We start from the raw sequence: 10345 nt of genomic DNA, 5'->3' as shown, positions 1-10345 counted from the left end.
CACGCAAGTACCAATCATGGAACCTTCTTATTCCAAGTGGTAGGCGCTGGATGTCCCGGTTTGGTAGGAAGGGCTTGTCTCTTTCATATTTTTTCGGGCAATCCTTTGACCATTCGATGACATCAACATTTGGATATTGCTTTGCAATTTGGTGGAGTTTGCTACTAATGGCCTCCTCTGAACCCCGTGATGGGACTTTTTTAACTTGGTTTTTAGGCTTGAACTGATCATGGGAATACCACTTGGACACCGACGAGACGTCTTTGATTGGAACATAAACTGGCCTTATGTTGATTAGAATCTTCTTTTGGAGTTCCCATTCAGGCACGTCCTCATCTTCTTGTGCATCACCTTCTTCAGGAGACACTCATTGTTCATGTATCGGTTGTGCTTGTTGAGAAGACTGTGGCATCTCATGATGCACTTGCCCGGTACGAGCTAGAGAAGGTTGTGGCATCTCATTAGGCACATGCTCGATAGGAGGCGAGGAAGAATGTGGCATCTCAGGAATGTGGGGATCATGAGACAGTGAAAATATCTCCCCGTCCTCAACAACTTGCTCCAAATTTGGGAGAGGGAGAGGCGGCAAAGAAGCAGTCAATATAATATCCCGTTTGTGCCAGAGGATGAACTGCCCCATAACGTCTCCGAGTAACACCAGACCCTCGGGAGTTGCGTAGTCTATCTTCCACTGCATGAACTCGGGCTTCACTGTATGCACCTCGACACTAGTGTATTCCGACGGTATCTTATTATTATGGTGTAAGCCACCGGGAGGATGTGCCACACCCGTTGCCACCTCCATCATAGTGTTCTGCCGGCCACTAAGAAACACCAAGGTGCAACTAGTAGGTTCCCGTATGAGATCGACTGGGATTGTGGCTGTAGTAGAACCTTGGCTGCTAGGAACTTTCGGAGGACTGCCAACTAATGCTAGTTCTCCCAGCAGCGTCACTAATATACGTGGCTCTATAGACATTCCTTGCTCCTCTAGCGCCTTCGCAACTAGAGCCTTCACTTGGAGCTTAAGACTAGTCTCCCAGTCTTGGCTATGTTTCTTGTACATATGCCTGTCCTCTTCGAATCCTTGCTTCTAGGTCATCCTTTTCCCTAGCCCCCTGGTGCGGCCTGTGTGCTCCTTATTTCCCAAGCCAAGGCTAAGCTCGTCCCTCTCTCTGGAAGGATTGAATGAGCCCATCTCTTTGTCTTCAGCATATTTCAGTATCCTTGATACCGCCTCTTGGGTCTCCGGCTTATTAAACTTAAGATTACTGCCGGATGGTTCTGTACTCCTCGCATATATCCAGTTCCTTGAGCGTACCTTCAAGTTTGTCACATCGATATTCCCAGCAGCTGCGGCCTCTTCATCCATCTTCCTAAATTGCTCTTCCTTGGCATAGTAGCCACCGGGGCCTAGATGATGGTGGTGTTTGTTCCTCTTCACCAGCTCGGTGTTATGGGCACTGAGCTCCAATGCCTCCGCTAAAGTCTTCTGAGCCACGAGCTCCTCCCACTGACTAGGAGTTATTTTGCTGAACTCGTTGAAGGGAGTTAACCCCTTTTGGATATACTTCGTATTGAACTCCGACCTCCAACGTTGAAATGACTCTCCCATCATCCTGATAGCATTTTTTTACCAATTCGTGCTTACCCTCCGGAAATCTAAAATTGACCTTCAAATGCCTATCCCATAGTGCATTCTTTATGTTCTCTAGTACCTCTTTCCAGTTAGGGATTGCTGGGTTCAATTTATCTCTTACTAGGGCCCCAATCGCATTACGGAATCGTCCTCTTAATTCCTTTGGCTCAAGGATCTCCCCTACTAGCCCAACCTCCGTTATCACATAGCAAGCCTTATCTAGATATAGATTTCCTTTTCTATCCCCTTGTTTCCTCTTAGGCTTGGTAGTCGTGGTTGTATCTTGAGTTTGTTGAGCAGAGCCATCGTGATCCGTCTCTATGGTTGTTGCCTCAGCTCTCCTTTCCTCTACTCCATCTTGTTCAGCAAGATGTCACGGATGTCGATGTCATCTTTTCTGAGTTTTAGGAGGGACCTATATATAGGACAGGTCAAAGTGTTAGTAGAGGTAACACAGCCAAAGCTTTAGCAAAATTTACATGCTAAGGCTTCTTCCCTACCTCCTCGTTCGGATCAAAATCCTTCTTGCTTCAGGTGGGAAAGGATCCTAGGGACTTTCATATCCCTCTTCTGACTCATCATCCTCTTCTTCTTTGCCTTCAACAGCCTCTCCTTCGGGGCCTTCCTCCTCGTCACACTCCTCCTGAGTAAGCATCACTTCTAGATCCTTTTCTACATCATTATCGAACTGTTCCTGAGTAAGCTGGTCCTCTAGTGCTTGCTCCTCAAGGGTTAGCTGCTCATCATGCTCGGGGCATCGAGCTGCATTGTCTGTTGTCCATGACATTATTTCATGCTTTGTTCTAAAAGATGCAAGAAAGTGTGCTTTAGGTACGCGAGAAGGTATAAGAAATAAAAAAGGTCTATAAACCAAAGTAGTCCTATAAAACAACAATATAAAAAACGAGAAGTAGCAGTGGTAGAGGCCTCAGAAACATGTCAATCATCATTTGATCTTGAACTTGGAGCATCAAGGCATCATAACAGAGAAGAGAGGAGAAGGTAATGTAGGGGTGGCTGCTAATGATGCCAAGTTCCTCACAAGTTCTTGATCATCAGCTCATATTCCATATAATGTATGGACTTGGACAATTTCATCATCGGCAAAACAAAGGAGAGGAGAGGAGAGGGGAGATTTGGCAAAAAAAAGCAACAGCTGCTTAACAAACATAGAGAGGAAAAGGTGTAAAAAAAGTAGCTGCTACTTCCCAAACATAGAGGATAGGAAAGGCGGCAAAAATAGAGGAGAGGGGAGATTTGGCAAAAAAAGCAGGTGCTGCTTCCCAAAAAAGCAACAGCTGCCATACTGACTTTGCTCGATCACACATGAACATCATATGCTTAATATCTTCTGAACCTAATAGGCAGATTGGACAATCAGAAGTAGTAGATAGTAGTAGTAGGGAAGTAGTAGAATTAGTTGACAGAAGTACAAGTAGTTGATAGAAGACAGAAGTAGAAGTAGTAAACAGTAGTATTAGGGAAGTAGTAGAGTAGTAGTAGAAGTAGCAAAAGTTGCTTAGGAGAGGAGAGGAGTAGAGTGGAGTAGAGGAGAGTATAGTAGTAGAGTAGTAGTAGGAGTAGCAAGTAGTAGTAATAGGAGTTGTAGGAGACCAGCCAGCAGCCAGTAGTTGATAGAAGACAGAAATAGAAGTAGTAAACAGTAGTGTTAGGGAAGTTGTAGAGTAGTAGTAGAAGTAGCAAAAGCTGCTTAGGAGAGGAGAGGAGTAGAGTGGAGTAGAGGAGAGTATAGTAGTAGAGTAGTAGTAGGAGTAGCAAGTAGTAGTAATAGGAGTTGTAGGAGACCAACCAGCAGCCAACAGCCACTGGTACCAGCCAGCAGCCAGCAGCCAGCAAGCCCGATACTACCTAATAAGTAGAGTAGTAGTAGGAGCCAGCAGCCAGCAGCCAGCAAGCCCGATTACAGCCAGCCAGCAGCATTCAGGTACCAGGTAGATCACAACATTAGGTAGATCACAGCATCAAGTAGTTCACATTTAGAAAATAGCACTGAAATTGAAACTGAAATGAGCACTAAAACTGAACTGAAATGAGCACTGAAAATTAACTAAAATGAGCACAGAAAATTAACTGAAATGAGTACTGACACTTAGCTGAAATGACTACTATCCAGTTTTTAGAAATTTAATAGTACTGACAGCTAGATAAAATTTAATAGTACTGACAGCCACTATCCAAGTCATAGGCTTAGCTAGATAAAATTTACTAATGGAATGCATCTATGCTGTCTAATACTCACATCGACCTAGGTACCAGAGAAGCGAAGACACATGATCTGCTATGCCCTATTGTGCCATCTTCGATAGCTTAAGGCTCAGTTTAGACAAGTGAGAAGCAAATGACTCATTTGGACTAAAAACTTCACCTATGCTATCTGAAATATATGTTTTTTGCATCTGCATTATATATGCTCTTGTATTGTAACAAATATCACTAATAGCAAACAGTAGACTAAAGATGATGAGTACATATTCAAAAAAGAAAGAACGGTCACTACAAGCTGAACTGCAGTAAAATTAGCAAGAGATGAAAAAGAATCCATATATGCCCAGAACTAGAACATCCACACATGCAAAGCCTTTTAACTAAAGCATGACCCTTCTAGTTCAAAAGGCAAAAAAGAGTTAGAGGGACCAAAGTGGATCTCGCCATATTGTTGGGATCATGCACCTCAACTCCTGGAAAGGTGAAGACGCCCATGCAAAATGCATACACCAGCCACAAAAAAGGCACGAAAGCAAATGAAGGGTTGCGATCACCAGGACAGTCAAGTGAAAACTTCAGGCCTTCAGGGGAAATTCTAACTTGGCCATAGTGCGAAGGCAGCGGTAAATTTACCAACAAGTAGCCAAATTATAAAGAACAACGAATGACGTCTTTCTACTGGACATGTAACTGTATCAACCACAGCATTGCATTTGACAGATACCTGACTATGTCCGGACAATACATTACAGCCATATTATTGGGTCACATGGTATTTCTAACCTATAGTGGACAAAATTATACAAGAGCAATATAGAGCACTCTTAAATGGATGTAGCACTCAGATGTAACACATGACAGCAAGTGAAGGCAACTTGAGTAACGATGAGTGACATAGCCCAGGTCTAACCACAAACTGATGACTTGACACAGCCCATATGATGGTCATGGGCACAAATTGTTTAGCCCAAAACGAACCAAACTTTGTTTTTGGTCTTGGTCCAAAAAATTCTCAGGTCTAGAACGGAGAGTATAGAATATTCAATAAAAAGTACATCCACAAGCATACCTGATGACACAATTACGATAAAGGTAATAATAGTCATGGTCTATGAAAAAATGTAAAATACAAACACATTGATTAGTAAACTTTTCGGTGACACCATTCCATAAAACCAAGATCTCTGTGTTAGCTGCCATATAGTGACAAACCTGTAATAAATACCTCCATACTGAAATATAAGGTATCCAAGCATTAAAAAAACTTGTCCCTAATTATAGGGGTACCTATTAGTAATGTCTTCACCAATCCAAAAATAGTAATCCCTATAATTAAGGAAGGGTACGTACATGGACCATTTGCTTTACATTATGTTCTACAATTCCTATGATATTTAGTATTTCAAAACAAATAGAGTAGTATACTATAACAGTTCTGTATGTCAACTGTGGCATGCATGCTTTACTAACATTGAAACAACAAGTTCTAGGTTATGCACTTGCTTTGGACATGACAGCAAAAGAAATTCAAGTTGCTGCTAAGGTAGGTATTACTACATATAGTAACTGTGTGCTTTCTTTTTTGTTAGAGTATTTTTTTCTTAACTGGCAAATGTTATCCTGGTGATTCCTAAAACATATTCAGGAGCAAATCAGTCTCATAGTTTTATAAGTCATTTGTTTTCTAATATGACATATCATGTCTATTAGAAAAAATGCAGCAAGACCTCAATGATCCAGTACGTATATGTTTCATATTTCCATAAGAGTTTAATGTATGAGCGGCCCCTAAACTTGTCAAGGAATGCCATTTAAGTCCATAAACTTTGAAAACACATTTTAGGTCCCTAAACTTTGAAAACACACCCTTTCTCAACAGAACTCTTTGTATAATCTTAGAAGTAAGCACAATGACTTGACGTAAAACTTCTATCTACCTTGTATTTACTTATACTTATTATATGATATATTTGTAGTCTACTGGTCTTCCATGGGCTTTGGCTAAAGAACATGACACATTTACTCCAATTAGCGCAGTGGTAAGCAATAGTTTTTCTCATGTTCTGTGAAATCGAATTAAGCATTGTTGAGACATTAACAGATATTTTTCTTATTTGTAATATTACATACATGTTTCGTATTGACCACCACAACCATCTGTGCTCGCAAACATATGGGGGAGAACGGGCAATGGCCATCACATAGTGAAATAGAACTGAAGACAAGAAGAAGGTTAAGGGACGGAACAAACCTGAGCCGAGGGCCGGGCGCGGGTCGTCGGCGTGCGGGGGCAGGCACCGAGGGCCGGGCGCGGGTCGCCGGGGGTCGGCACGCGGGGGAGGACGCCGGGGGCCGGGCGCGGGACGCCGGGGGTCGGTGCGGCGCGCGGGGGCGGGCGTCGGGGGCCGGGTGCGGGTGTTAGCGTGCGGGGGCGGGCGCCGGGGGCCGAGCGCGGAACGCCGGGGGTCGGCGCGCGGGGGAGGGCGCCGGGGGCCGGGCACGGGACGCCGGGGGTCGACGCGCGGGGGAGGGCGCCGGGGGCCGGGCGCGGGACGTCGGGGGTCGGCGCGTGGGGGAGGGCGCCGGGGGCCGGGCGCGGGACGCTGGGGGTTGGCGCGCGGGGGCGGGCGCCGGGGACCGGGTGCGGGTGTCGGCGGGCACGGGACCGGCAGTGGAAACCCTAGGCAGCCTGACGGCGTCGGAGGAAGAAGACAGCGCCCAGACGATGACTCCCGTGCGCTTCCCTCCTATTTATACTAGGTACCATTTGTAGGGGCGGTTCCTGATCCAGCCACCCCCTACAAATGCATTTGTAGGGGCGGTTCCTGATCCAGCCGCCCCTACAAATGAATTTTTAGGGGCGGTTCCTGATCCAACCGCCCCTATAAATATTTTTTTTTAAATTATAAATTCTATATTTTTTATATCATAAAAACACAAAGTAATATTAAAAAATTATGTATATACACAAATATAATATTTTTTATTATTCTATATATGAAGAATATATATATAAACAATTATAGTCAAAACAATATAGAAAACAAAAAAAACAAAAATTAAAAATTTGAATTTTAAAACTTTGAATACAATTTTATGACGTTAAATGAAATAAAATGAAAATGTTGTAAACATAAAAGTTGTATAACTCATCAACATGTACAACTTTTATTTTGGTCATCTTGTCATGTGACTTTGTTTGAACGATTCAAATTTTGAAATTCAAATAATTTCAACTTGAAACAATATTTTGAAAGAGTAAATGATTTCACATGAAAAACTCATGAATACCAAAGTTGTAGAACTCATCAATATGTACAACTTTTATTTTGATCATATTTTCATTTGACAAAATTTGAACAGTTCAAATTTTGAATTTCACTAAATGGCAACTTCAAACAAGATTTTGAAACCTTAAATGATTTCAACAATAAAAGTCGTGAACAAAAAAGTTGTTGAACTCCTCACTATCTATAACTTTTATTTTGGTCACTTTTTCATGTGACAAAGTATTAGTAAACATTGTTCATAAATTCACATGACTCATAGTTTCATGAACTATACGAGAAACATGTTGATTTGTGAACAATGTTTATTATCACTTTATCAGATAAAGAAATGATCAAAATAAAAGTTATAGATCTTGATTTGTGAACAATTTTGTAGTAATAAAGTGGATGTTCAAATAGAGTCATCTGGATGTTGCAAAGGGTAGTCTCACACACATGCATAAAATGTAGTCTCATACACATACAAAAATATGTAGTCTTACACATGTACATAAATATATAGTCTCACACGCATGCATAAATGAAGTCTTACAAACACACACTTACACAAACACTCCACGTTCAACAACTAGCTAGCCCGCTGTAACGACTTTCCCTTTGACACCTTTTCGTTCCCATGGCATTATGTCTTTGGGGAGGTTCTTTTCCACAATACTGATCTTCTTAGGAAAGTCTATGAATAGCGGCATCTCATCGTACTTATTGTAAGCTTCAACATCATCCACGCCATCGACTCCAATAATGTGTTGTTTCCCGGAGGCAACCATGTGCTTTGTCTTCTTCTTCAGGGGGAGGTTACTTTGTGGGTCAGACATATAGAAAACCTGTGCGACACGTGAAGCGAGCACCCAAGGGTCATCTTGGTAGCCTAGATTCTCGAGGTCTAGGACTCTCAATCCGACCTCGTTCAGTTGGTGTTGTTTGATCTAGCGGCATCGAAACAGGGCCCACCATTATATCCCTTCCATAGTCAAGTTCCCATATCTCTTCAATGATGCCAAAGTATTGGATCTTTCGCCCTAATCCATCGAGAGCCTCTATTCGAACGCCGTTGTTTTGGTTCACATATTTACTATCCTTTGCGTGGGTATAGTACGTGTACCCATTGATGTCATAAGCATTCCAAGATGTCACTTGTCTCGATGGCCCCTCCGCCAACCTATTGATGGTAATAGAGTCTATGGTTTCTTCAGGCAGTATGTTTTGGTCCTTCAACCATGTAGTTAGTCATTGCTTGTGCTGTTTCATGACCTAATCATCCGAACGGCCATTTCTCTCTGCCATAATGATAGCCAAGTGTTCATCAATATACGGTTGCATCAGTTGTGTACTCTGCAAGAAACTGTAATGCTCCTGACTCACCTCTTTGTAATCATGGTCGTGAACGCTTTTCTACCACTGGTGCCCTTCCCAGCCAGCCTACCCTTGTGACGAGAATCGGGTTTACCAATCCCTTTCTGTACTTTTAGGTACTCTTGACAGCACTCGACGACTTCTTCAGTACTATAACCCTCTATCATGGAGCCCTCTGGGTATGCTCGATTATGCACGTATCGACTTAAAACCAACATGAATCGCTCATATGACCACATTTCATGCAAGTAGCAAGGGCCAAGCGCCTGTATCTGATGAACCATGTGAATCATGAGATGTGGCATTATATCAAAAAAAGCAGGAGGTAAACACATCTCTAGTTGGTTTTGTGTCTCCACCACAAATTCATGTAGGTCACTCAGCTCTTCCTTGCCAATCGTCTTCTGTGAGAACTTCGAAAAGAAGTAGCACATGCGGGTGATGGCCATTTTCAAGAACTCTGGCTTTATAGCCCTAATTGCAATAGGTAGAAACACTGTTAGCATCACATGGCAATCGTGAGCCTTGCAGTGTGTTATTGACAAGTCCTTCATCGACACTAGCTTCTTCACATTTGCTAAAAACCCAGTTGGAACTTTGACCCCCCTCAGGAAAGTGCATATAGCTCTCTTCTCGTCTGGTGTTAGGTTGAAGCACGTCGCGGGCAGAGTGTATTTTCCATTAGCCTCAGGTACCGGGTGAAGCTGTGGCATCACGTTTAGCTGCACCATGTCTTTCCGTGCTTTCAGACCATCCTTTGACTTGCCTGTGTCCATCAAGGTAGCAATGAGACTCTCAAAGACATTCTTCTGCACGTGCATAGCATCAATGGCATGGGGGACCTCCAAGTCTGGCCAATAAGGCAGATACTGAAAGAAGATCGATTGTTTCTTGAAAGGTACGCCTTTGATAGGAGGTGTGCTTCTATCTCTGTTGGTCCCATCCAGATTCTTCTTTCCATAGACGACGCGTATGTTTTTCACCATTCTGTACACATGTTCTCCGTTATGACGTCTCTCCGGAGGGGGTTCAATCTCCAAGGCATTGTCATAAAATCTAAAGAACAATTTGCTACGGTACTTGTGACTTGTCTTTAAGAAGCATCGATTCCTTAGGTAAACTATCTTCTTGGATGCATCCAGGTACACCCATGTAGTACCATCCAAGCAAACCAAGCATCCCGTCTTCCCTTTGATCTGTCCAGACAAAGTAAACAGCGCGGGGTAATCATTGGTAGCAACAAATATTATTGCTCTACATATGAAGTCCTTCTTTCAGAACGCATCGTACATCTGCTCCCCATGCCTCCATAGCCTCTCCATTTCTTGCATCAAGGGCTCGAGGAACACGTCTATATCAATGCCTGGTTGTTTAGGGCTAGAAATAAGACTAGTGAGGAGAAGGTACTTTCTCTTCTGACACAACCATGTTGGAATGTTGTACATGGTCAAGATCACTGGCCATGTGTTGTGGTTGCTCATCCTCTCATTGAAGGGATTCATTCCATCTTTGTGCTTCTCATCAAACCTTTGCCACTGACTACAATAAGCCAGGTGTGCAATCTTATCATCATCCACCTTGCGCTCATCATCCCACCATGTCATGAGTGCGGCTTCTTTAGGGTTTAGGAATATACGTCTCAAGCGGTCGGTCACTGGCAGGTACCACATTACTAGGGCAGGAATTCTTCTCTGCTTTGCATCGTTGCCTAATGGAGTGTCCTCTAGGGGATGAGATTCTTGTACCACCTTTTTTGTACCCTTCTTATTCCTCTTTTTCCCCGTGGATGGTTCGTCCCCACCGTAAAGGTCATTGTTCTTATATCGGCTGGCCCCAT

This window comes from Miscanthus floridulus, chromosome 13, assembly GCF_019320115.1.
Source record: "Miscanthus floridulus cultivar M001 chromosome 13, ASM1932011v1, whole genome shotgun sequence".
NCBI classification, from domain to species: domain Eukaryota; kingdom Viridiplantae; phylum Streptophyta; class Magnoliopsida; order Poales; family Poaceae; genus Miscanthus; species Miscanthus floridulus.
This window is presented reverse-complemented; position numbering follows the sequence as displayed.